Here is a 27,273-nt window from a genome sequence, read left to right on the forward strand (position 1 = left end):
CGGGCCCGGTGCTGGAGCTCCGTCCCCGGGTGCAGCTCCGTCCCAGAGTGCGGGAGCCCCCCCGTCCTGCAAGCCAGCCGAGGGTACGGGCGCTGGGGACGGGTGTCCACCGGGGCCCGGGGAGGCTCTCCCCAGCCTGGCTAGGGTTCGGAGGCTGGGCCCGGACCCGGAGCTTGTGCTCCGTCACAGTGTCCCATGGTGCGGGAGCCCCCCGTCCTGCAAGCCAGCCGAGGGTCCGTGCGCTGGGGAAAAGGTGCCCTCCGGGGCCCAGGGAGGTTCTCCCCGGCCTGGTTAGGGGTCTGAAGCTGGGACCGGGGCTCGTGCTCCGTCCGGCAGGGCCCGGGGTGCGGGAGCCCCTCGTCATGCAAGCCAGCCGAGGGTCCGGGCGCTGGAGACAGGGGTCCACCGGCGCCCAGGGAGGCTCTCCCCGGCCTGGCTGCTTTCAGAAGCAAGGACCGGGCCCGTGAGCCGGGGTGGCTGGCTTTATCTGCTATGCTGGTGGAACGGAATTTTCCGCCCACCCCTACTTAGAATAAAGGGGTCTTTGTTTTGTGTGTGCTCAGAGTGAATTGTTTACCCTCTCCTCTCCATTTTGTTTGCGGGTCGCCTCTCGGCGAGGAGGAATGTCCAAAGCCGGGTACGGCTCTCGATACAGTGATTATCTGCGCCCAGAAGGAGTCGTTTTACGCTGACCTTCTCTGCCAGCGGAGGGCTATTAATGCCTATAATGAGATGCATTATAAACTGCAGCGCGCCGCGTGTTTCATTAGAGGACTCTGATGCAATATCATTAACGACCTTTAGCTGAAACAATGGCTGACATTTTGCTATTTTACATTAGCAAAACACATCTAGTACATGAATCACACAAGGTATCATTTCAGGTTCGGCCCGTGTTGGTCGCCGTTTCCTAGGTGAACGTTACGTGAAAGTTTAAAGCGCTCTATTTTTCGAATTGTGGCACCTGCTAAATATAAATAATATTTCCAGTTTTATAACGCACGCTATAGCTGAATTTTCTTTTGGCTCGTAAGTGATACATATTATTATAATCGAAACTGTTGTACTCATTTTATGGACCTTGGAAGGATGAAAGTTTGAGCCTGAATTACTACTATTACCTACACCTTAAACATGGATCCTTGCAGTGGACACACATCCCACTGAGCAATAGCTGCTGGTGTCCGGGTAGAGTGCCGGGGCGGGGTGGGGGAAGACGACCAATATACATAAACAAGCATTAGCCGCACGGCCGTATAAGTAACGGCCGCGCGGCCGTGAAAGCGAAAGTAATCGCGAGTGGTGCACGCGAGTGGTGCACGCACAGCAGTGAGTGCCGGCTGCGCGCGTGCACGCTCGCGTGCACGCAAGCTTTAGGCCACAGGCAGCACTTTGAAAATCCCACATACAAAATGTCTCTCCGAGCCAGTGCATACGCTGGGCTCAGCGAGACCTAAAAAGGCCTTGTCAACTTCTGGCCACAAATCTAGTGTCACAAAATTAACCAGTGCCTTCATCTTGGAGCTTGATGGCGGGGCCCCCGGGCTTGAGGACTTCATGGTGGTCAGTGGCACAACGCAAATACCCCACCCCCCCGAACGTGGCGAGGTGTCCCTGAGAGTCCATTATCTCGCAGATACTTCATAGGGGCCTTTGTCTGATTCGGTGGCCCCTGAGACGTGCACCCACCGTCTGCCTAAGCTCGGTATGTTGGCCTATCTGGAGCCCTCGTTTAAAAGTGTTCATGTTGATATGAACGAGACGTCAACTTTATTGGTGATAAAAATGAAGGAAATTTGGTGGAAAAAAATCCTTTCACAGAAAAACAGTGTCTAAAGGCATACAGAGACGCTTGTCAAATCTGGTCATTTTGCGGATCAAGTCGATAAGCATGCTTAGCTACAACCTGATTTTCATCATTTTCATGGTTCACAGCCGACACAAAGAAATGCATTTGTTTCAACAGAAACATATTTATCCCCACTTATTCCCCTCCGCAATGGCTTAACGCTAAACTAAGATGGCAAAAGTAAACTGTGCTTACATAATCTAGATACGTGCCTTGTGACTCACTCAATACTGAGCCAGGAAAAGCTCTGGCACTGGGTGGAGTGGGGGCCAGTGGTGTTGGCTTCAGACACATATAAATAATGGCGGCCCTTTAATTGGGGGCATACAATGTGCAGAAAGAGTAATAAGTCTCTTTACCCGGTCCTGCGCCACCAAAATTCGCCAACAAGAGGCCCTGCAGAATGTAGCTTTGTTTCATGATGTCTGCTTGGGTTTCTGGCGCCTCCCGCCCCCCCCCCCCCTCGAGATCATTCGGTGGAGGGCCCCTTTAAACTGGATTGAGGCACACTGGCACAACATGCACCAGGCATCAAATACTCAGAGTATTAGAGGGGAATAAAAAGGGGGTTCCCCCACTCGGGTGGGCACGTGTTATATTGGGCTGCACATACAGTTGCACTTATAGGCGTTTCCTATCATGGCACATAACGTAGGCAACCAATGGGCCATGGAGTAACATTGTGCAACCACCACGACTGCTGCTCTGTCAAGGTCACACAGGGCAGTCAAGTACCCTCTTATTGCTTTTGACCTACACGAGGTACAATCGTGGTAATTGCCATACTTATGAACAACTTCAGACCCCTCAGGGAGACCAACAGATGATGAAGCAGTGCCCTCTCAAAGAGGCATACGGGGCAGTTGAGATGGTGCAGCTGGGAGGACCACCACAATACAGAGGCTGCAGGTGAATGTTCACTATATGTGCTTTGTTCCGCATGAGATAAGTTTAAGGCCTGTCGGCTGACTCGTTCCATGTGTGGCTGTGGAAGCTGGCAAGTGGCATGGCACTGAAGGACCCGGAGAATGAAGTGAGGACCCAGGTGAACCTGGGGAATTTATCAGCAAACCTCCAGCATCACATTCTCTGAGAACTGTCCATATCCTTGAAATTGATTCTCAACTGTATTATGAACCGTCCCCTGCCAGTGAGAAGCACCTGAAGAAGGCCACTGTGAGAGTGTTGGTAGGAATGAAACTATTCAACATGACTGTGTCATTGCAGGTGACAGGCCAGAGAACCATGATGAACAAAGGCCAGAAGCTGGAGAAGCCTTGCCCATTGTAGATGATTTCTCACTCAATCAGTCATTCAAGAAAGCTTTATTCGAATGTTTGAGCAAAAACAATCATAAAAGCACAATAAAAAGAAAAAAAAAAGTCTTTACACTTGTTTGTTAAAACATTTTGTGAATTAAATAGTATTAAACTTAAAAAGCTTTTGATAAGAATTAATCAAATATTGAACAATTGTTTCCTATAAAAGAGAGTTTTTTCAAGTTTTTTTCAAGAAAATAGTAACACTAGGCAGCCAACGACTATGCCTACGGTCTGAGACTGCTGCTCAACATACTGTTTACTTTCTGCCTCGTTTAATTTATGCCTAATGCGCTATGTTTTTAATGAACTGTAACATTTGACTGCCAAATCGTTTTCAAATCTAAATCTTACCTGCTGCTCTTACTTCTTGCACTGCTATCTGCACTTTAGTCGGCCGGTCCCCGTTCCGCCACGGCTTGTGCCGATTGAGCGGAGGGACGTGAGACCATTTCCGGGGTGCTCTGCTGTGACGAGTGACTCCCGCCCTCCAGGGCCGCCCCGCCCACTCTGCCTACATAACGCGGATTAGGGCGCAGATGCGCGCAGCGGCGCGCCAAAGGCGCGACAAAGGCAAGCCCGTCTGCGCCAGACCGCCTTCAGACGCCCAGCGTTTTGTTTGTTTGGTTCTCCAGGTAACTTACTGCGCTGCTATGTTGTGTTACTCCGGTATGGAGCTGCGCTCTTTAAACCCCCTCAATTCTTTTATGTTTAGTAAACATCTTTATTCCGCTGAGTCCTACAGGAAATCTCCTCCTCTAACCCACAATAGAGATGCGACAATCATACGTCCTCATGAATTAAAGAATTCCCGTCCGAGAGCTACTAAAACTGCTCCGAATTCTCTATTGGCCTTATATCTAAATGCTAGGTCTATACCTAAACATGCTCTCGAACTTTGGAGTCTTTTAGATGAAGAGAAAGGAATATGTTTTATAACGGAGACTTGGCTCCATGGCTCATCTTCAGCGAGTGTTGTCACACCGTTTCCCTCTCAATATCATTTGATAAGGCTCGACAGAGAAGCGGGCAGAGGTGGTGGCATTTCAGTCGCTACCAGGGCCCCTTCAGGGATCCGAGTATTAGAATCACTCTCTTCTGCAATGCTAGAGATTTAGATTTTTACCATTGACATTTTGGACTCGGAATCCTGGAACGGTGCGCTGATATATAGACCCCCTGGACCAAGGACGCAATTTGTTAACCAGCTGCTGGAAACAATCGCACCACATGTATTAGCTGCCACATGTATTAGCTGCAGATCATTTTATCTTACTTAGAGATTTTAACTATCATGCGGAGTTGCCATTAGACCCTGATTCTGCCCATTTAATTGGGGCGATGCACACATTAGGATTAACACAAAGGGTAATCGGCCCTACCCATTTAGCAGGACACACATTAGATTTAATATTCACGAACTCCCCCAAACCAATTATTGAATCTCCCTGCCCAGTATTATGGACGGACCATTCTATTCTTAAATTCAGCGTGTCTATAAACATACATAAGAAAATCAGCTCAAATAAAAGCATCTTGATCCGGCCGTGGCGAAACTTACAACAGTTACTTTCCTAGCACACTTTGAACTCCCTTCACTAGGTAAGGAGGTTGATACGGTGGATTCTGCTGTCAGTAATTTTGAATCTTCCATAACAATGGCTTTGGACAAAGCCTCACCCTGGTTTACTGCTGCATTAAAAATTGATAAACAACTAAGCCGGGTTGCCGAACGTCAGTGGAGGAAAACTAAAACCGAGGAACATCGTAGGAATTATAAGTACCTTCACTCAACCTACATCAATAATATTAAATTAACAAAAAAGGCTTATCTCACTCAGCGCATAAATAACGCAGCACACTCCAATAAAGAACTCTATAAAATACTGAAGGAATTTACCGCCCCCCAGGTCGAACAATCCTCCTTTTCGCCTACACAAGAGTGGGTCGACTCGGTTTCTTTGTTTTTTGATAATAAAATCAAAACAATATATGCCTCATTTCCCCATCAGGTTGATGACCATAGTTCTCACACAACTAATGTGAGTAAATCTTTTTCTTTGTTGGAACCTTATAAGGCCCCCTTATTAATGGAATTTGAACCAGTAACTGTCATCGAAGTAACAGAAAGTTTAAATAGGATTAAATCTGGCTCCCCAGCCGATCCCTTCCCTCCCCGCTCCTGTGCCAAAATCTTACCGCTGCTTGCAAATGCCTTAACTACCATTTTTAACATGTCATTGAATCAAGCCAAGGTCCCGCAGAGATGGAAACATGCCCAGGTCAAGCCTATTCTCAAGAAACCTTTGGCCGACCCCAGTGCACCAGCAAATTATCGTCCCATTTCATTGCTCCCCTACTTTGGGAAGGTACTGGAGCACCTAGTTAATAAACGTTTTACTGCCCATCTTGAGACTCATGGCCTTCTTGATCCCTCCCAATCAGGCTTCCGTGCTGCTCATAGCACGGAGACCGCAGTTATCGAGGTAGTGGATAACATCAGGCTTGCCTTGGACCATCGAGAATCTGCAATTTTGGTCCTCCTGAATCTGTCTGCGGCTTTCGACACCATCTCCCACAGAACTTTGAAACATCGTCTGTGGGAGGTGGGTGTCAGAGGGAAGGCCTTGGACTGGTTTGAGAGCTACCTGGCTGATCGTTTCACTACAGTTTCTGTAGATGAAATGGTCTCCCGTACTTATCCAGTAACGGTCGGGGTTCCGCAGGGATCCATTCTCAGTCCCATGCTGTTTAACGTATATTTAACACCTTTAGCGGGTATCATCAGATCATACGGCTTTGAGACTGTCATATGCTGATGACACCCAGCTGCTCGTTACCTGTGATTCTGACCAGGATGGTGTTTAGTCCCGTTTTAAGAGCTGTATGGTCCAGATCAATGATTGGATGAGCTTAAACACGTTGCAGTTGAATGGCAGCAAGACTGAGGTTATCCTTTTCGGAAAAGCTGAGCAGTTCTGGACTCGGGACTGGTGGCCTACGGAGTTGGGCACTTGTCCCTTGCCCAAGCTAGCAGTCCGCAATCTGAGTATCACCATAGACAACTCCCTGTCCATGAATGTCCATATTAATCAAGTGCTCGGATTTTGTTTTGGGATTATGCGTAAGCTGCGAAAGATCTTCAAATGGTTACCCATTGAAGCAAGGAAACCGCTGGTTCAGGGACTTATCATTAGCCGTCTTGACTATGGTAACACCCTGTTTACCGCTCTTAATCAAGACCTACTTTCCAAACTTCAAATCCTTCAGAATACGGCTGCCAGACTTGTTATTAACCTCCCCTCCCGTACTCCATCAGCTCCGACTCTTAAAACTCTGCACTGGCTTTCGGTTCGCCAAAGAGGACGTTTTAAAATTTTAAGCATTACACATAAGATAATGCATGGTATTGGTCCTCAATATTTGGCTAAAAAACTTCCATGGTATGTACCTGGACGTTTCCTACGGTCAAGTACAAAATTCTTCCTTGCCCAACCATGCATCCGAACGGTCTGCAATGGTGGTCGATCCTTCTCATACTTAGCTCCTTTGCTTTGGAACAAACTTCCATTGGAGTTGCTATCTATAACGGACCATTTACACTTCCGAAAAAAGCTGAAGACTTGGCTTTTTTCTCAATAGAGTTCGGTACTTGGGCACTTTGGTCACGGTCACTGTCTGTCTCTTTGTCTTGGCTGCGAGCGCCTTGAAACCTTTTGGTGATTTGTGCGCTATATAAAAACGTTTGACATTTCACATTTGACACTATAAATTCTGTACTCATTGTCAAGTAATTGCAAGGCCAATAAGGCAGGTCGGCATTGGCATAATCCAAACTGTTTAAAAATAGGTTTTAAAAATGTGGTCCGTAATACAGAATAATATTTACAGAAAAGAATAACATGAATCGTGGTCTGTAATGAAATGTAATCACAAGGGCAAGGTGAAAGATTTTGAGACCACTCGTTCATTGTGGGAAATGTAAAAAGGCGGTGAAAAGTTCCCATCCTAAAGCGGGTCAGCAAAAACCTTTCATAGGCGCTTTGAACAATAATTAAATAAGGTGAATATTAAAAGTACTTAAAACCATCTGGTTATGAAAGACTGTTGGTTTTAGAATCTCTGTGGTCATTCTGGCAGACTCTAACAGAAACAAACCCTCTTTTTTTAGTTCTTTCCTTCATATAGTGCAGAGGGTACTAGGATTAGTGGGTGGCCGAGATTGTTTAAAAAGTTAAAAACATATTTGAGCCATGGTATCCTCATTGCTCCCTCCAATTTCATAATGTCTGAGAGGAAGTCTCTATTCAATTTGACCTCTTCTTTAAGCCACAATCTGTGCCACAAGAGCACGGGTTCAATCTTGATTAGGTCAGAAATAAATGACTGGCCTAATTCAGTATGACAAACACTTGTGGCAAAGCTATTTGGTACAGATAGAATATATTTTAAAAACGAGTTTTCTTCTCTTTGATTTGGTAAATGGTCAGCAAATCCCCAGACTCCGCTCCCATAAATTGCCACTGAGACACATTTAGCCTTGTAGATCTTTAAAAGTTCCACCGGTGGTCTTTTGCCCAGTTTTCTTGAGAAGGCAATTAGAGCAGAAGTGGTGCGTACAAGTGCCAATTTTTTTGCGGAGACTGCTTGTACTCATGTATCATTAGAAGCAAAAAGAATACCAAGGTATGAAAATGTCGTAGTGACCCCGATTTTCTGGCCTCATATCCTTTTGTTTCTTGATGCCTTTACCACAACGCATAATAAAGGTTTTAGTTGTGTTCACCCTTAGGCTTAGCTGATTCATAAAATGGGAGAAGCTGTTTAAGACTCGGTGAAGGCCAACTTAAGTACGGGACATCAGCACCGCGTCATCCGCGTACATAAGCGCTGGAATCGGACAGCCCGCTACTGTAGAGAAGTCCTGATTGTCGTTCAGGAGCGCCTCCCCCAACCCGTTTATATACAGATTAAAAAGGAACGGAGCAAAGACATATCCATGTCTGACTCCGCTCCTGATCGGGAAGGCTTCTGAGCATTCACCCCTTGTGCCATAATGCACAGAGGCCTTAGCGTCACAATAAAAACGTTTAGGAAAGTAAATAATGTTTAAATCGACTCCCATGACTTCTAAAATTGACCACAATTTAGCGTGGACCACACAGTCAAAAGCGGCTGTGAGATCCACGAATGCTAAAAACAGGTGCCCATTCCTTGCCCTGGTATATTTCCCAACCAACAGAGAGAGACTTAAACCCTGCTCTACGGTCCCCAGGCCAGGCCGGAATCCATAGTGCAAGTCTGACAGGATGGAGTTCTCCTCGGCCCAGTCCTGAAGACGCTCAAGTAGAACTCTACCTGCTACTTTTGTTATGGCATCTAGCAGGGAAATTGGTCTGTAGCATCCTGGATCTTGTCTATTCCTCTTTTTAAAAGATGGCACAATGGTTGAGAGTACCCAAGTAAATAAAAAAATTGTGCTGCAACTTGCATTAAGTACTTGCACCAGCAGGGGCCCCCACATGGGAACGTTTGATTTAAATATATCAATGGGGACCCCGTCAGGGCCCGGGGCCTTTCCTCCTTGACTTGCGTGAAGGGCCCTCTCCACCTCCTCTAGGGTGAACCATAACTCCTTCTGTTGCAAAAAACAATTTTCCCCCAGTGTCTCCCAGGCATGCATATCGATCGTAAGAGCAGGGTCTTCGCCATTGTATACTTGGGAGAAATGGTTAATCCACTGTTCCTCCAGGATTGCTATCTCAAGCGACGGGTCGCCATCACCAGCTAAAAAAAGAGCCCTAACTGCCTTCCAGAATGCCGCACTGTCGTTCGTTACTGAGGCCAAATATAGGGCCTCCCAAGCCTCCTGCTTCATTTTTGACTTTCTGTAACTTAGTGTTTGTTTGTAGACTCCTCTGGCCAACCTGGTGGCAATCAGGTTTCTAGGAGTTTTCTGTAGCTCCTTCTTTAGCTGGGAATGCGCTCGAGAACAGTTAGTATCAAACCAGCCCTGTAATGATCCGATGTTCTTTTTCTGCCTGATAAGGGAGTTACTTATTGCTGTATATATGGCCATAAATGAGGCTAAAATCTGGTCAGGGGCAGCATCTTCGCTCAAGCACAAATCTATATCAGATTTACATTTCTTTACCACGTTGCTGACCAGTTTTACCTGGTCTACCAGAGCCCAACGAATCGAGTAACCATTATTGCTGCCAATTGCTAGATTTTCTAACAGCTGATCATTAATATTGTGGGGTCTTGGTAGATTCCTTGCAGGTAATAAAATAGTCAAACAAAGAGGGAAGTGGTCACTAAGTGGATTTCTCACTCATGGTGGTAACAAGCTGGTGAAGGAGCAGAAATACTTGGTGTGCAGAAAGCTCAACCACTATGCCAAGATGTGCACAGTGCAGCAGACAGCAAGAGAAAGGTGATGGATGGAGCATGGTAAAGCAAGTTCTAACAGAAAGGGAACTGCTGCCAACCACCGAGAACAAAAGAGAAGATGAGCGGGAGGAAGTCTGAGTTCCCTCCAAGGCAGCACCTGCAGTAAGAAGGCACAATGAGACACTGGAGAGTACCACACTCATCGACATGGGGTGTCACTAATGTCTTGTCGCCTGCATAGTGTCCAAACCTGAAACTTTGAATCCAGCCCAGAACAAAGGGTATCTTTACCAAGGTGCAACACCGCTACCCCCGAGAGGTAACTCATGGTACATGGATCGAGACTGAAATCAGATTAAGTGGACAAGTATTTGTGTCCGATCAGGCACACTGCGCACTGCGGATGCTCTGCACCTCACCTCCTCTGCACTCAGTATGGGAATGTAGAGTCTCACAGATATCCTCGACATGCTCAAGATCATTTCCAAGACCCTGAAGAAGGTGGAACTGATGTACAACATCACTTGCTCAAAGTGAACTGTATCTGATAAAGTGGCCCTCAGATCTGGAAACATGACTGTAACACCACTACTTACTGTCTCCTCTGATTCTCTAAAATTTGCAGGCTATGGCTATTTCGCAGTTCTCCTCAACCTCAGGACAGTGTATGACACCGTCACACACCTTGCTACACGATCTCATTTCAGGAGAGGTATTTTCTGACCATAAAGCATCTGACTCGCTCCTCGCCCATCTAGGTACATTGGTGTATACTTGTTTACAGCCGCACCTTCCTAGAGGTCCTGAACAGGAAAAATAACAAGCACTGGCAACGCCAATAGGCCGCGCCTATGAGAGCTACTGGCTTTGTCAATGTTTTGTGGCCACGTTGCACAGTAGCCCATCTGTGGTGCAGCATCGCTAAAGCAATACAAAAAGAAATCGCTAAGACAAGGACAATGCTGGCTGCATTATAGCTTTTTTTTTTATTGATTCCCCGAGGCACCACGGAGGGAGGGATGGCAGGAGGCAGCACTCGGGAAGGAAGAACTTATAGACAAAGACGAGAGGGTGGGCGGAATAAAAAAAGTTCTATGACACGGACTCAGCAAGCGCTGCCCACGTCATCGCACTTTTTTTTTTGTTGAACCCTCGAAGCAACAAGTAGACAATACAGGGGGAGGGAGGGCAGCAACACAGAGGGTGAGAGAGTGGGAGGGAGTCAACACAGAGGGAGGAAGGGAGGGCGAGAGGCAACACTTCTGCACATGACCGATGGCCAAAAACCACAAAATATATAATATTCGGGACCGGCGGGTTACATAGCAGAGCATCGCCTTTCTTCAACAGATATCAAATTCATCTAACAGTTGTCAGAATTCAGAGTATGATGAGGGGTTTCTTCTTGGACCTAAAGCTGAGTCCATGGCTGTGTACAGGCAGATCTCTGCAGCAGGCGCATTAACCCTTCATCTCTAATCAGATCTCAGAAAGACTGCCGAGTCTAAACTGAGCAAGAAGTGATGGGGAAGTAGAGTACAGTACAGTCCCAAACAAAATACTAAAGCAACTTAAAAGAGCATTTTATTAGTACTGCATATGCCTGCAGAATACAATGGGCCCGATTTTCTGCGCTTCACACCCCAGTATTTAATGTTTACTATTTGATGCTGTGCCTTCTTCGAGTTTAATGTTGTGTACGCTTTTTTCCTGACCATCTCCCAAACAATAATATCTAACTGTAATAATTACTGCCTTATTGTATCATCTTGATTGTATGTCTACTGTGCGATATTTAAACATTTGAATACATTCTAAACATGAGATTGACATAAATACGGATTGGAGCTTGGCAGGCGGGTGATGCAATACATGTTCTCATTCATTTTTGGTGCCTGTGGATAGTGAGGCCACAGTAAAGGCTGTATGTCTCTAGACCAAGCATTCTGTTTTACTGTATCTGGCAACAGCCAGGCCTCAGACTCAGCTTCCAGCTGTAAAATAAAACCTCCCTTCACAGGAAACTCCAGCAATCACTGCGAGGCTGCTTCTTTTTCATTACATCCAACGAGATGAGCTGGGTGGGTCAGGCGCCTTCTGTTGAAATCTATTGGAATCATGCATATGAGGGATTGACATCCAGGCAATCATGGCTCAACATTTCATCCTACTGAAGCAGACAAAATGAGCACCAGTCATACATTTTTCCATTTAAAGTTCAAAGAACCAACTTTGTTTGTAGTGTGTGCAAATCAATTAAATAAACTGCAGTAAATGCTCAGACTATGTCTGTCCGTAAGAAACACACAGTGAGAACCTTTGTGGGGGGGGAGGGGGAAAGCAACAGGGAGGAAAGTACATAAGAGAGGCTGCTGGAAAAGACATGCACTCTAGTTGAGTGCTTAGTCAAAAAGAAAAACGTAACAGATGGTAAAGGGAGCAGTGGAAGGCCACCAGTACTTGGGCCATGCTCTAGGGGAGGAACAACCACAAGGAGGGGAAATGTATGCCACACGCAGCAACCTATGAAAAGGAAGCAAAATGAGAGTGACAATAAAGCTGACTGACTGTAAGCAATTAGAAGCCTCTAAGCTCCCTGTAAGTATATCAAACGTTTTGCTAGAGACAGTGCATGCCCTGTGTCAGGCAGACCTAAAAATTACTCCCACACCCTGGAAGAAAACTCCTATCCTGTCAGGGTCATTCATTTTTTGTTTTTCAAAAACAAACTCCATATTTGGGTGTTTGCATTTGAAAAACTAAAAGGTTTACTGAGATGCCATATGAAACATGGCACTTGCTCAGCAGTCTTACAGTGCCGTTAATGGAGCTGCCAAGTTAGCTGCTGCTCTGAAAGGATAGAGATCGCCATAGGGCAGGCGAAGAGATCTAAATATGGTGGTTTGAAGACCATCAGGGCAGCGAAGTACATGCCTCTGCTGTTCTTGAGGAACAGCTTACAGTCCGCTAAACCCTAAATGATCCCTAAAGTCATTGAACTGGAAGTGTGTACCCTAATAAGGAGCCACTTTGGATACTGTTTGTTACTCTCTCAAGGCAACGCCAACAGTAAAGAATGCTATTGTATTGAACTGTGAATCTGAACTGTTGCGATCATATTTCTTTTGTCCATAAATTCTTCTATTTTCCATCCTCACCCATCCACCACAATGCTGGCTTTCTTCCTCCAACCTTAAATTTGCTACAGTGGAAAATCTACAATACTCACAGACTTAACACTATCTATGTGCAATTTACGATCTGAACATTCCCCAAATTTGGATTCTGTGAAAAAGGGTGGTATTTTGCGCTCCTAACACTCTGGTGCACGTACAAATGTTTGAAAATCAGGGGGCATATTTATGAGCCTCTTGCACCACCGGAGCGTCACTTTTTCTGACACTCCAGCACCCCAAATCACGATATATCTGAGGCCACTGGCCACGCTAAGCCACTATGCGTGGCTTTGAATGGCCTGATAGACATGGAGCAAGGCAGAGCAAATCACTGCGTTGCCTCACTCTTCGCTCGGGAGACGTTCCATGGGCATTGCTGTGAGTTTTCTCACACAACACCCATGGATGTTGACATTTCCTCAGATTTACAAGAGCATGTAAACCTTGGAAAGCACCAAAACCTTACACCTTCCGGGGTTAGCCGTGACGAGGAGAAATAACTTTAGCTTTATTTCTCCTTGTTTTTAGGTCGAGCTCGGGCAGCACATGCACTGCTGCAAGGCATGGGGTACTTGGGTATGGACTTGAAGCTTCGTCCACTCTCCGCCCATATTTATCATTGGCTTGTGTCATTGCCCTTCGTAAATACTGGCTTCTGATCCGTTAATATGCTTGTTAGTCCCTCCTTAGTACCGCCTTGTCTTCATTTGTAACCACCCACGAGGAATGGCCCTTTTACTTCGGTTGTTACACGGTTGGTGTTATTTACAGCATGTGAACACCATTTTCCTTGATGAGTTTCTCCTTTTGCAGGCACGACATGCTTTTCTGCAACAGTGCCTGCTTTGCTTGCACCACTCTGCTCCTCCTGGCTTTCGATTTCAAGCGCATTGAAAACAGGCTTGTAAAGAGCACGATTGACAATAAGACTCTAAAGCTGTGCTCTGTATCTCCGAGTGGCGTATTATTATTATTATTTATTTTTTTGTCCTGCTTTTATCATTAACTGCGCATGGTGAAGGGCAACCGGTCACATCGGCGGCTTTAAAAACACACAAAAACAAGCATTTGCAATGCAATAGATCTTGAATTTGGGCGAGTTGAAACTATTTGCATTGCAGATGACAATGTCTTGCAAATGTGACAGCTATTGCATTGCAAATGCATGTTTCCTCTTTCGAGTAAAACGCCTTTTAGGATTGTTTCTGTGCAGGTGGGTGCCCCTTTCTGCACAAAAACAATCTTGCAAACAACACAGGCACCCTTGCACCATGCCCCTTTCTGCACAAAAACAATCTTGCAAACAACACAGGCACCCTTGCACCATGTTGCATGGGTGCCTGTGTTGACGCTAAGCTACCGAAACAGCACCAGCTCAAGGGAAAAGACTGGAAAGCACGTATTGCATACATACAGTGCATTAATGCCCTTTCACTTTGGCATAGGGCAGCACAGCAAGCTGACTTGCTGTGCTACCCTACGCCAAATCCCTGTAAGTGAGGGCCCAGGCCTAGAGTGTTTGCAAATGCAAAGCGTCATATGAAACGGACACTACGTTTAATCAGTAGACAGATTTTCCCCTGTCTGCTTTGCATCTACCCTGGTGCAGGAACCGGTACAATCCTCAGAGGAGTAGCATCAACAGAGATTGTGTTGCTGTAATAACAATTAATGTAACATACGTGACACGCAGACCACGCCCATCTCACTGTCGAGGAATCTTAGCCCAGAATAAAGGGACAAGTAGAGCTTTGGGTATCCACAAGTTTATTACACAATGCCCAAGTTAAAACTCTGAATGTTGTATATTCAAAAAGGAGTGTCTGAAACAGGGTGGAACACATGCCCGACTGACGTCATAAAATCACGACTCTCAAGAACTATCAGTCTGTTAGCCAGTCTGGCGTGTTTGTCTTCTTTCCTCACGAAACACGGCTTTTGTCTTTAGCAGAGGCTGAAATAAATCAGTGGGTGGGGTGTTACTGCAGAGGGGATTGTGTAATCTGCAGGTCACAAGTTCGAGTACTTGCGGAGCTAATTAACAAGTAATCCTGTGCACACATATAGCTAAAAGTCATTGGAGACAAGAGTAAGAACAATGAGAAATTCACAATTAATAGGATGAAAACAAATTTTCTTTAATCCTTAGAGAAGCGTAACCAGCCGACACGTGTTTCGTCGGGGAAAGATGAACCCACGACTCTTCAGGGCTGGGAATGATACAAATGTAAGATTTCAACACAAAAAAGAGTAAAATAATATCCAGAGGGAACAACCATCAATATTTTCAATACACAATCCAAAGACACCTACGTGGAATGCCAACACCAGATGGTCAACGAGAAAAAAACATTTTTTTGTGAATCGATCACTCCATGCTAGTGAATAAATACAAAGTGAATTAAAGAGATTAACAATATAAAAGTGAAAAGGGCATAGACTGTATACACCTCAGTAAAAAGAGAAATACAGTGTGAGAACATACCAGCCTCGTACAATGTCAAAAGCATCATAGATATAGAGGTGCTATTTCCACTCAAAGTCAAGAAAATGATTAAAAGAAGACATTTTAAGAAGAAAAAGGAAAAGAGTATAGAAAAATGTAGGGAGCATGTGAAAAATGAAAGTAAGAAATAAATGTAGTTTTTTTAAATACCTGACAGAAATCGCATGAACGTAGTAAATGCTATAAAAAAAGTGAAAAAATGTAAAAAAAAGAATTGTAAGAAAAATTATCCTAAAAAAATCTAAGACGGAATAAATTTGAGAATATGAGAGATCATACCACTCTTACCCCACAGCCGGTGATAATTCCAACCCGGCTGGGTATACGAATCACAAGTGGAAAAGGAAAATTAAGTCAGTCAAGGTTTACGAGTTCAAGGGTAATCTAAAAAGTAAAAAGGAAAAGTAATCAAAAAACCAGGGAATAATAAATGTGTCAGGACATTGAAAACCAAAATGTTAAGAAAGAACCACCAATCGTGATCCTAATAAGAGGCCATAACAAAGACTCGACGGCATAAAGAACGAATTCTATATAAAAAGATGGGGACAAATAAGGTCTAAAAAGATTTATGAAAGATAAACTTGTCAGTAACTAAAGTGCAAAGTATGAGACCAATGGTGTGACAAGCATATTAAAAAAACCTGTGAAAGCGTGTAGAGCTAAGTCTCACCTTGATTACCCACACAACGGAAAGTTGTGCCCCCAGTAAAAGTTTGAACAAATCACGAGAAAATTGTCTCTGAAAAAAAGGTGTAGAGACAAAACGTATAAAAGCCAGAAACCTCATAGCACCAATTTGGCAGTAATTGATGTTACTAACCACTTAAGAACATGGGGAATTCACTTACTAAATAGATGTAAGTACGGTATCCAAGGAGTAGTCATCAGTTGAAGCAAAGAGCCCAGACACGAGTGTGTGTCTAAGGACTCAATCTAAAACGAGAGGAAACAGACAAGAAAGGCAAAAAGCCCGGTTCAAGGTCATGAGCTACGTATATGTGCCACATGAAAATAATTGTGACACCCACACTCATGTCGGTATAAATAGGAAAATGTCATGACAAAAGAAATAAACCAGCATAAAAACTCACTGTCCGAGCAGCAGTTCACGCGTCCTAGCGGCGCCTGTGTAGGCGAGAAGTGTCATCGGGTGCGTATCTCCCCGGAAATAGTATAAGAAGTGGCGCCAGTCTCAACAACTAGACCGCGTCTCTATCTATGTTTGTCACACACCGGAAATCATTCTTTCAGTGATTCCGGACAGTTCGAACCAGTAAAAGAAAATAGCCCGAAAAGAATAAAAAACACCACAACAATCTAATGCAAACAAAAAACTAATACCTAGAAACAGTGCAAAAGGCAAGAAGCGAAAAATAAATGCCGAGAATAAACCATGGAAATAGTGGACAGACTAAGTAAAAAACTACTACCGGGTGAAACCACAGAAAACAGAATAAGCAGAAAAACAGAATACAAAAAAAAGAATAGTAAATTCAGAAATGTAGTAGGAAGGGACAGGAGCAAAAGAAAACCAAAATAATTTAACTGAAATGCAAATTAGAACATCACCAATAAGAGACAATAAAATAATTAAATAACATCTTATACAAAATGATAAACACAACAAATGGCTATTAACATATATACAAAATTAGAAGATAGATAATGAGCAAAACATTGATTGAATGGCAATATTGACGTTTTAAACAGATATAACAATTGGATATTGTTCATGATGAGAACATGGAACAGTAATTGTTCTTGACATGTTACATGTTTAAAGTCAATATCTTATCAAGAGTGGAAATGAGCAATCCATTAAGTAATGAACAGAGTTCATACAGAGTGTTTAGGTATGGCACAAAAAATTGAACCAATCAATCTAAAAGCACCTACACATAGTTATGGCCAAACCAGTACAGAGAAAAGTGAATCTACCATTACATATGTAGACAAGAACTTGGATTAGCTCACAATATGTATATTAATTTTTTCTTGTGAAACAGGTACATCAGACCATTAGCCCAGGAAATATTGCATTTCGGAATCATAATTGAGACCATGTTCAACCGTCTGGAGGCGCATGATCCAAATTGCCTCAGACCTCCTTAGTCGCAGTTCTCTGTTGCCACCCCGTTGCCCTTGATCAATGGTTTCAATCCCAAAAAATTGGAAGCCCTTGCGTGAGCTTTGTGAGGGACATGTGGCTGTATGTATCGCTACAGGATATCTTGCATCACATTGGTGTATAGCCCTCGCATGCTCCCCAATTCTTTCCTTCAGTGCCCCGATAGTGCTGCCCACATATTGTTTGCCACATGTACATTCAATGATGTAGGCAACATATTTAGTCGTACAGTTGATGTTCGACCTGATCACATATGACCTCTTGTTATGGCCTTGAAAGGTCTTGGTCTTGTGCTTGGCCCATTTACAGACCCCACAGCAGCCACACTTGTGAAAACCAAGAGTAAGTGGGGTGAGCCATGACTGTCTATTCTGGGACCTGGGTACAGTGGGACTCAATCTGGTGCATAAAGTGTTGCCACGTCTAAAGGTGATTTGTGGGTGATTGGTAAGAAAGCCCCTCAGGGAAGTGTCAGTCTGTAAAATGCCCCAATGCTTATTGAGGCTTTTTCTGATGGTGTGACTAAGGTCATTAAAGTCTGTAACCATGCGTATACTTTGCTTGATAATAGCTGTTTTATTTTTTCTAGGAAGTAAAGTGTCTACCCGATTCACCCTAGAAATCCTATTTTCTGCTTTAAGAATTTGGGGTGAATAGCCTCTCCTCTGAAATCTCTGTTTGATGTCTCCAATACAGTTAGCAAATTCTAGTTCTTCGCTGCAATTCCTTCTAGCTCTTAGGAATTCACCATAAGGGATAGCTCTAACTTGGTGTGTTGGATGATTGCTGTTGGCATGTAGAATAGAATTGCAGGAAGTACTCTTCCGAGACAGACGACTGTTCAGTTTCTCATCTCTAATATACAATTCCACGTCAAGAAATGTAATACTAGTGGTACTATATTCCATAGTGAATTGCATACCCAAGTTGTTGGAATTCAGGTAAGAACAAAAACGGACCATTTCCGTATCGTTACCAGACCATATTAAAAAGCAATCGTCTATGTAGCGACCCCAGAAGATGATGGAATCAATCCATGGCGCTCCATTCGTACCCCAAATCCATTCGTTTTCCAGACAGCCCATAAACAAATTTGCAAATGAAGGTGAAAATTTCGACCCCATTGCCACTCCTTTGACTTGTTTGTACCACTTATTCTCGAACAGAAAGTACTTATTATGTAGAATAAGGTGCATCATAGTAATCAACATCTCATTATGTAGCCATAGTGTGGCTGGTCTGTTGTCAAGAAATTTGGTGACTGCTTTAAGACCTAGATCAGGTTCAATGCTGGTGTATAGCGACACCACATCCAAAGTAGCAAGGATCATGCCAGGTTGCCAATGTAAGTCAGAAAGTATGCTCAGAATGTGTTTAGTGTCCTGAATGTAAGATGCAAGGTTCCGCACTAAAGGGCCCAAAAAAAAGATCTACATATTCTGATAATTTCTCTGTTGGGCCACCCATACCAGATACAATAGGTCTACCCGGGGGGAAAGGAAGATGCTTGTGTATTTTAGGTAATGTGTACAACACGGGAAAAGTGGGTCTGCAAACTTTCAAGTACGCGACTTCATCATCATTAAGAAGGCCCTTGGTGTGCCACTCTGAAAGGTGCTTATTGATAAGTATAGTGAGGGGCCCCATGGGATTATGTGTTTTGGGATGATATCATGTATTGTCATTTAATTGAGACAAAATCTCATTATTGTAATCAGCATGATTCATAACTACAACATTCCCACCTTTATCCGCTTCTCTGATGAGTATATCGCTATCACTGGCCAGTGTTTTAAGTGCCAGGCGTTCACCCTGTGTGAGGTTATCATGAAATTTAATCCTAGTTCTATTTCTTTTGGATTCATGCGTATTCAGATCTTCCAAAACCCGTTTGTAAAAAGTATCAATAACATTACCACCTGAAAGGGTAGGGATCCAGTTGGACTTATTTTTGAGACCACTAGATGGAGTCACATCAGTGTCGATATTTAGTTCCTCAAGTAGTTGTACCATTGTATAAGGTGATTCTTCAATATCAGTTAGGGACAGAAGAAGTTTAGTGGCCTGTATATCCTGAATTGTAGGAACACCAAACACATCATCACAGGAAGTATTTGTAACTTTTTTATTAGCATTTGGATTGTCAGCAAAAACGTTTTTTTAAGTTTAAGACCTCTAATGAACTTAAATAGATCGATCTTTAGTCTGCAGATGTCACCTGATTCTTGTGGATTGAAACTAAGGCCCTTGCTTAACAGAGAATTCATGTCTTGGGTAAGTACTTTGGAGGAGAGATTAACCACTTCTGCTAGTTCCGCTCGTTGCCGGACCGCAGTTTCTTTCTGTAATCCCCTTTGCCTACCTCTGTTTCCTCTGTGGGTTTTACGTCGTGTGTTGCCCGTGCACCCATAGTTCTGTTTCCTCTCCAAATGGTCCTGACCTCTCGTAAAAAAGAAGATTCATTGCGTCTGACATTTGAGTTAGTTTCAATATCGCTATCACTAGATGCTGGGGCACTTAATGAAGTAGAACTGGAGGAGACAGACGTCATGTCAACTCTCGCTGATTTATCATGTGAAGCACCTGTTTGTAAAAGAGAGTCATATTTGCGGGCATAGGTAAAGACCCTGCCCGCTTTGTAATCAATCTCATCACGCTTCAATTGTCTAGCTTTTCTATCCTTAATCTCATTCTGGTGACTAGATAATACATCCTTGAGGATAGAGTCGTTTTTTTCTGTAGCTTCTTTAAGATTGAGGTTTTTGATTTCTAGAATATCAATATCAGCTTGTAATTTGCTCACTTTCCTCTCTGCACTTTCAATAAGGATCTGCATGAGTGTGTTAGATTTAAGATTGAGTGCCTCTTCCCATTTGGCTAAAAGGTCTTCGTCCAGATCGTCATATGTCGGAAAGATCTGTGATCGTAAGCCTCTGGGAACTCCATTTAATCTGAGGTACTGTTTGAGAGTAGCTCCATCCCACCATCTAGCATTCTCCAATTTTTTTAGTTTTTCGAATCTAATAAATTTCTCTCTAAGACCCGCAGGGTGAGTTGCGTTCCCACTAGTAGAGGGAATATTGATGTTGGCACCTTTGGCCAAATTGCCAAAGAGTTCATTGGCCTCTCTGTCGCGATCCATATTGGATGCCTCTGAAGTAGAACCAAGGCAAACAACCACGCTGTGGCAGCCTTTCCTAAACCACAAGATAACAAAATACTAGAAAAAAGGGGTATTGAAATATAGGAAGAAATTGGCGCTCAGCAAATTTACGTGTAGAGTGAATGAATATCTAAATGATTATGGTGCTAAACAGGAAGGGGAAACCCTTAAAACCCCTTAATGTGTGTAAGAAGAAGCCCTACAACAAAACAATTAACAAGTAATCCTGTGCACACATATAGCTAAGAGTCATTGGAGACAAGAGTAAGAACAATGAGAAATTTACAATTAATAGGATGAAAACAAATTTTCTTTGCCTGGTTCCGTGCTCGTCCGGTCTCCCGCTGCCGCCTTGACATCTTGAGCGGCCACGGAGCGGAGACCGGACCACATCCCCCAGTGACCCTAGCGGCCGGAAGCCGCCGCTGACGCCGTGCAGCGCGCCAGGAGGTGCATAAGAACTCGGGCAGACTCCCGCGTCGCGGGACGCGCGCGGGCGGCGCCGGGAGAAGCCCGGGACAAGGGCGGGACCGTCTGTGGCCGTCTGAGGTCGGGTTGGGCCACCCTCTGTGCATCTAGCCGCGGTCCTGTGGATAAGTACATTATAATTTCATTTTCTGTTGGCGATTGAGGGTCTGTACTGTGTGCCTTGGGACCTGATCTGGATAGAGTTCGTGTTTACAAATGTCAACTCGCTCCGGCAAAAGTTTGAGGGGGGGAGGGGAGGGTGATGGGGGGAGTATGTTTGGCACCATGGATCGTTTTATTACACGTGTGGCCAACGTAATTGACAAGGAAATTGGCATGGCCGAGCGCCGCTTGTCGCGAGGGCCTCATAGTAGTCGACGCTCATCGTTGGGTTCATTTGCATTGGTGCCTTCACCTGAACGTGGCCAGGAGCCCCCTTCCCTTGTCCCCTTTCCCCTGGACCATCCTCGGGTGGCTGCCCTGAGAGCCAATTTAGATGATCTAGAAGTGCTGACAGATTCAGTGCTCCAAGCTGAATCTAACTTGGTCATAGACACAGCTACTAATGAGGCGGACACATTGCTTTTGCCCTTGGCCAGTCTTCCCACCCACGCAAAAACAAATGTAGTTCCAGCCTCAGTGGTACAGGCGGAAATTCATCCTGCCCCTATTAAAAGGAAAAGGCTGCTCACCCCGCAGAAAGGCAATCTGGCTAAAGTTTTTAAGCGGCCCAGGCGGATTGGCACCAGGTCGGGTGGGGCGAAAGTTGGGCAAGATTCCTGCCCACCGCAGGGAGCTTTAGAGATGGGTATTTTAGGTGGGACATTGAATACTGGTTGTGGAGTACCGCTCGGTAACTCCTTAACACAACCACCTTCTGATTCCCTACTTGTTAATAATTTAGAGAAATTGATGAAATCCTTACTTCTCCCAGTGTTGGATAAAATCGAGGGGCTCTCACAGCGGGTGGACAAAATGGAGCAGGTAACCCTGGACAATTGTTTCTCGCTAAAATCATTTATTAAACTACAGCTGAGAAATAGGGAGGATGGCCAAGGGAGAGGGAATACTAGTAGGGAGCCATCTATTGTGCCTCATAGCTTAGTCTCTTCAATAGACACCACAGCAGTTGTACTCGAGGCGCCTGCTTGTGCCCCACAGCCTACTTTTACAACTACAAGGGTGGGAAGGAAGCCTGGTCTGTCGGCAACTGTATCTGCAGATAAAACCAAGCCCACTAAAACCACCAATATTATGTTAGGCAAAATGAAGACTTGCTCCGTAGCCTCTAGTATTGCTCCCAAAGAGAGTTCCACTACCCCTGCTATTAGGCCTGTAGCTTCAAGCCCACCCAAGATCCTAAACCCTGAAGAATTGAATCCTGCAAAAGCTGGTTTACATTCGTCAAGTGAAGGATTAAGTGAGGGAAGGGCGTCTAATGTCAATCTCCCCCCTGCCTGCCAGCCTTATGTAGCTGTCTTGACCGGGGTGCCAGTGCTTAGCTCGGGTAAGCGGGAAACCTTTGAGGACCTATACAATAAGACTCTTTTTTGGCTCAAAGAAAATAGGCCTTTGCCTAAACCCTTGGGGGGTCGGATTATACATGTTAGGAGAGTTGATTGGATTGGACCTCAACAAAAAACCATAAACGGCGACTGTATTATCGTAAATTTTGACGACCCAAGAGTGGCTAGTTATGTTTGCAGTAGGCCTCAGAGGGTGTATAGTTCACCCGTTGGTGAGGGCCAAATTGATACATACGATCTTAATTATTTTTATTCCCCAAACTTGTCTGGGAAGTCAGCTGGCTTCTATGGGAGGGAGGAGAGAGGTGGCAGACAGTTTCATGGACCCCTCCTCCACCCTAGCTTCTCTGTCAAGCCTCCATACCAGCCACGAGATTGGCCTCTGCAACATTGTTGACTTACCACCAGCCCAACAAGGGAAATATATACCGAGGTAATAGAGGAGCTTCCAAGCATTAGTCAATTGACTGGTGCGGAATTGCTGTGGGCACCTGTTCATACTCTAGCTAATATAAATCCCCCTAGGGAGCAATTGCATTCATCTCTGCTATATTCAAAAACGTTAGTCCCATCCTCCCAAACCAAGGATGTTCTGATGGAGGTCATTACAACTATAGAGACCTTGTCGCTGCCGGCCACTGAGACAACTCCAACTACTGCCAGCCCCCCCCTTGTTAGTAATATGGAGTTAGGGCGGGAAGATGGAGGCAGTATCTCATTGAAGGTTGTTAGCTGGAATGTAGCAGGTCTTGGACGGAATTTGGGTATACCAGATTGGAATGCCTTGATTGAATCGTTTGGGATCTGTCTATTCCAGGAAACCTGGTCTCTGGAACCTCAACACAAGATGGGTTAAACCACCTATTCTGTCCCTGCCATACGCCCTAAGGGAGGGAAAGGCCGTCCTTCGGGAGGGCTGACAATTTGGGTGAATATTTCCTTGCGTTACTCTATTAAGTCTATTACCACTAAGTCTCCTGATCTCCAAAGGCTAATAGTTAGAGGCCCTTGTGGAGGGAAAGTACTTGAAATTTGTAATATCTATATTAGAGGAGCACGGGGGGTTCTTCTACGTTATCCTCAACTGGCATTGACGAGGAACTCAGAAATATCAAATCTGATGCCTATATCTTGCTAGCGGGGGATTTTAATTGCACGTATGAACCCCTTGCTGCGGATGATGTGCTGGGCAATAGAGAAGACGACACTAGGAGAGTCATTCCATTATTGCAACTTCCACCTATTAGGAGATGGAATCAAGGTGCTATTGAGCTCAATGCACTTTGTATGGAGTATAACCTTAGAGCCACTAATGGCAGATCCAACTCAGACCTAATGGGGGCCCACACGTTCAACAGAGTAGGGCATTCCTCACGGATTGACTACATTCTGCTGAACTATTGTTTGTGGCCCTATTTGTTGGATATGGTGGTTATGTCGTCTACTGACAGTGACCACAATCCATTGTCACTATCCCTGTGCCCCTTCTGGTTGGGCCACTCCCCTCATCGAATTCCTCATATGTGGAGAGCTACCCATGAAGTATGCCCCTCAAATTGTGGTAGGCGCCTAAAATGGAATAATTTTGCTGCCAGGGAGTGTAAGATTCAGGAGGTAAAGTTAATAATGTCCAATATTCCCCAACGCCTAGATTCTCCCCCTGCTAGCGCACAGGAGATCTCATTATTGTTCGACCAAACCACGCATGCACTAGGCGATTTATTCTTAGTCCCCAATGTGGGTAAGAGACGTAATGCAAGAGGCGCCTCAAAGGGCAACGTCGGGTGGTTTACTCCTGTTTGCCAAGAGGCCAAAAGGGAACTAATCAAGGCGGTTAAATCTAAGAACAGAGCCTTGATTAGTGCTGCGAGGGGTAATCAAAGGAGAATTATAAAGGAGGCTAAAATTGCATGGGAGGATCAGTTTTGGCACGATCTAAAAGCCGCTAGCATAAGGAAGGACTCCAAGGGTTTCTGGGACTTATTAAGAGCAAGGGACAAGCCTGTGGACTCCTTAATTACATGCAATATAACAGAGGATGCATGGTTTGACCATTTTTCCCTGCTTTACTCTGTGGCCCTAAGTGCGGGGACATGTCAGACAGAATGCTTTTCTGTAGAACCCTGTGAACTTACTGAGGAGCATATATTCACAGTTAAGGAAGTGGCGGGTGTTATTACATGTCTTGTCCCCAATAAAGCGGCAGGACCGGATGGGTTGCCAGGGGACCTATTACGTATCAACCCAGTAGAGTGGGGAAAACTTATTGCTGCCCTACTGAATGCTAGTTTCAGTGGGGCAACTTTCCCAGGCTCATGGAAGGGTGCCGAAGTTGTTCCCATTTTTAAAAAAGGGAGTCGGGTCGATCCCGCTAATTATCGCCCCATAAGTCTATTAGACTCCTCACAGAAAGTGGCAGGCAAAGTGATCTTAGGTAGGATACTGCAATGGATGGAGGAAAAAAGTATTCTCTCTGATTTCCAGGCCGGTTTTAGATCAGGTATGGGGACGATAGAGCAATCTTTTCAGCTTTTGATGCTCTATTGGAAAGTGGTTGTACTGGGCAAAGGCAGTCTGTATCTCGCTTTTATAGATCTGCGGACTGCCTTTGACCTGGTCCCGCGCAACCAACTTTGGGGTGTGCTGAATGATCTGGGCATCCCCCCGTACCTTCTAAGTCTATTGATAAAGTTGCATGCCGACAACTTTGCCCAGATCAGGTGGGGTAATCAGGGTCAAAAAACAAATCGAATACCTGTAAATAGAGGAGTACGCCAGGGGGGTGTTTTAGCCCCCACTCTGTTTTCCCTGTATGTAAATGGAGTGGTGGAATTTTTATCGGAAGTTCCATCAGATGCACCATCCCTGGCCGGTAGAAAACTACCTACTCTTCTATTTGCAGATGATACCCTCCTGATCTCCAAGACCCCTGTAGGCCTGCAGAGCCTGTTATCTAGGTTCAAATTCTTTTGTGATACAAGGGGGCTAGTTATTAATACTGGGAAAACTAAGTATTTAGTTCTCAATCCCCCGAAAAAGACAGTCAAACCACCAATTTTAGATGCTGTCCCTTTAGAGAGGGTTACTGAGTTCGACTATCTTGGCATCCGCCTCTGTGACACGATGAGTTGGGAATGTCATTTACAAAAGATGTTGTTGACCCATAAAAGGGTCTTGGGTGTCCTTCTCAAGGAACAACGTGCCTCAACCCTAAAACCTATTGTAACAATTCTTGACATCTACAGGGCAAGGGGCGTTAATGCAGTTTTATATGGGGCAGAACTTTGGGGTACACATAGGGTGGACCAGTTGACTCGCTCGGAAAATACGTTTCTGAAAGATTTAATGGGACTTCCTTATAGTACCCCAACACTCCCACTGCTTTTGGATATGGGGTTAAGTTCAATTGGTGATCAGGCTAGACTTCGCCCTCTCCTTCTATGGGCAAGAATCTGGAGAGTCCCAGAGTTGTCTTGCTTCGCGGAAGGCCTGACTGATGTGTTGGAGTCACCGGGCTGGTCTAAGATACAATGGTTGAGGGAAGTCAAGCGTCTTCTCTTCAACATGGGCCTCGGTAACGCCTGGGTTAATAGAACTGCCCCCCCTAAACCTGTGCTAAAGAAATTATACTGGAATTGGGTAGCCGATAGTAGATCTGGTAATTCCAATTTGTGCAGGACCTTCCTGGACTTCTTATTAGTAAAAGATATGCCCCGTTGCGAACCCTACTTGGACATCATTATAAAGCGCAGTGATAGAGCATTGTACTTTCAATTCAGGATAGGCCACTTCCTGTAGGGGAACTTACCTCTAGGTGGAAGGCCTCGGCTCAAATCACCGATATGTGCCCATTTTGTGAGCATAGGATAGAGTCAATCCCACACCTGTTTTTTGAATGTCCAGCCTATGCTCTTCCCCGCAGTAGGTGGTTAAAACCACTGTGCAGAGAACTTGGGACAAGGCATTTTAAGGAGGCCTTACGTGTCCTAAAAAATGATCCCCGCCCACTATTTGCTTGTGGTATAGCTAAGTTCCTGGGTTGGGCATGGCGCATTAGATCATCTAGGCGTTCCTATTTTGTTTAATTTGTTCTTAAATGATTTTATTCAATTTATTGGGGTCATTTGTAATATGAATTGCTTGTTAATGTACTGGCTCCTTTTATTCTCTAACTGTTCTGTACTAAATGTATTGCTTTTTAAGATATTGTCTATATCGAAATAAAGCCTATGATGATGATGAAATAAAATTCTTTAATCCTTAGAGAAGCGTAACCAGCAGACACGTGTTTCATCGGGGAAAGATGAACCCATGACTCTTCAGGGCTGGGAATGATACAAATGTAAGATTTCAACACAAAAAAAGAGTAAAATAATATCCAGAGGGAACAACCCTCAATATTATCAATACACAATCCAAAGACACCTACGTGGAATGCCAACACCAGATGGTCAACGAGAAAAAAAAGTTTTTGTGAATCGATCACTCCATGCTAGTGAATACATACAAAGTGAATTAAAGAGATTAACAATATAAAAGTAACAAGCATTTGCAATGCAATAGGTCTCGCATTTGCGAGAGTTTAAGCTATTCGCATTGTAAATGACAACGCCTTTTATTTATCTGTTTTGATAATTAACACATAAAGAGAATAAATTGTCATTTACAATGCCAATAGCTTAAACTCTTGTAAATGTGAGACCTATTTAATTTCCAAGAAGCGGCCGCCATTGTTCTGGGCT

At 44.5% G+C, this 27,273-nt stretch overlaps 1 long non-coding RNA gene across 4 annotated transcripts in view; it reads right to left on the reverse strand.

Moving 5' to 3' along the window:
- The window catches only part of LOC146870822 (uncharacterized), a 108,782-nt gene that overhangs the window by 73,238 nt on the left and 8,271 nt on the right, over nt 1–27,273 (reverse strand). For 2 of the 4 annotated variants that reach the window (XR_014979771.1, XR_014979772.1), the window contains one exon: nt 11,097–11,731. The exons of the other annotated variants lie outside the window; for them this stretch is intronic. This is a non-coding gene — a long non-coding RNA (uncharacterized LOC146870822). Of the gene's footprint in view, nt 1–11,096; nt 11,732–27,273 lie in introns of those variants that run through there. 4 annotated transcript variants of the gene reach the window in all.

Source organism: Triturus cristatus, chromosome 1_1 (assembly GCF_964204655.1).
Source record: "Triturus cristatus chromosome 1_1, aTriCri1.1, whole genome shotgun sequence".
Classification (NCBI taxonomy): domain Eukaryota; kingdom Metazoa; phylum Chordata; class Amphibia; order Caudata; family Salamandridae; genus Triturus; species Triturus cristatus.